Source organism: Amphimedon queenslandica, unplaced genomic scaffold (genome assembly GCF_000090795.2).
Source record: "Amphimedon queenslandica unplaced genomic scaffold, v1.1 AMPQUscaffold_3477_Cont24530, whole genome shotgun sequence".
Taxonomy (NCBI): Eukaryota; Metazoa; Porifera; class Demospongiae; order Haplosclerida; family Niphatidae; genus Amphimedon; species Amphimedon queenslandica.
The window spans coordinates 1-1,410 of NW_003556197.1; the positions used below are offsets into that span (position 1 = coordinate 1).

General features: G+C 36.0%; 1 long non-coding RNA gene across 2 annotated transcripts; it reads right to left on the reverse strand.

Annotated features, from left to right (window-relative positions):
• Positions 1-143: 143 nt before the first annotated feature.
• On the reverse strand, positions 144-1,401 carry LOC109592922 (uncharacterized). 2 transcript variants are annotated; one of them, XR_002190637.1, is made up of 4 exons: positions 821-842; positions 614-713; positions 390-450; positions 144-337 (listed from the first exon to the last, which is right to left on the reverse strand). It is a non-coding gene; the product is annotated as an uncharacterized LOC109592922 (long non-coding RNA). The 2 variants fall into 2 exon arrangements; XR_002190636.1 differs by having other exon boundaries at positions 614-1,401.
• Between the last annotated feature and the right edge of the window lie 9 nt (positions 1,402-1,410).

A 1,410-nucleotide genomic window follows, 5' to 3' on the forward strand; every position in this document is an offset into this window, starting at 1 on the left:
CTATATTGCATTATAAGAGATACCTTACTTAGGAATGATAAGGAGTGGTACACTGTGGTTGCTGGAATAGTACATGTAACTGGAGCTATACTAGAACGATGTTAATAACATTATGGGGCGAGCACGGGCAAAGTTTGATATCATAAATGCTAAAAAGTATCTGTTTTGACATTGAAAATGAAGTAGAAATTAATAAAATTCAATCAATGAAAATGATTAGTAATGAAAGCAGCATTCTTGCATCCCCAATTGATTTGAGCTGGGATGATAGCCAGCACCGTCGCGAATAGGTGATGCTGCGTAGCTGGCCCCCCACCGCTACCACCCATTCCACAACCTAAGGATGAAAAGGAATGGCATAATACTATAATCATTATTATAAATATCACCTTATTTATAGGTTGATTGTTGCCATATTGAAGTCAGCCTGGTCTGTCATTGATGCGCAAGCTGCATAAAATAAAAAATATATATAAAGGAGTCATTATTCATGTTAATTTTATACAAATTACACATGCAATAAAAAGAGAGATGTGAAAAATAATGTAAAGGATAGTCATAAATAACATGATTACTTTTGTTAAAAAAATAATGCTGCTTAGTGCTTACTAACTTTTCTTTTCCTGTAGTAGAGACTCAATGGAATTAACTCTGCATGGTTGAACCTCTAGTGCCAAAACAAAGTGGCAGCTAGGAATCTAACCTGGTTGAACCTCTAGTGCCATGATAATGGCATCTAGGAATCTAACCTTTCCTCATAGTATGGTTGAACCTCTAGTGCCAAGATAAAGTGGCAGCTAGGAATCTAACCTGGTTGAACCTCTAGCTAGTGCCATGACAATGGCAGCTAGGAATCTAACCTTTCCTCGTGTTAATAGTGTGGTTGAACCTCTAGTGCCATGATGAGGCAGCTAGGAATCTAACCTTCCCTCCAAGCACCACTCACTCTTTCCTGATCTTTACCTATTGCCTATAATAAATAAAATCATTATGTAATAATGTTAAACATCTTTAGAAAAAGAATAAGGGAAATTGAACAAAAGGGTAACATGTACATGTATACTAACTATGAACATTTGCTAAATACTAGAGGAAGAAAGAATGAACTTGTTATTGCATTTTTATGAATCATGTTGCTTGTGATTTAATTACAAGCGATTGTGTCACATGAGAGAATAATTACAGGCTGGAACAGGTGCATGTACTGTACATATTAAAATGTATGTATGAATCACTTATCTTTAGTTGACATCAGGAGACTGTTAATGTTGGGATCCACTCCATGTATTCACTTTCATCAATGTATATACATGTATCTCCAAGAGATGGTTCTGGTGTTGATTCTTGAAGAGAAAGCAGTCGCTTATCTTCTTCTTTTCTTTCATGAAGACGACGACTCCTAGCAATGCT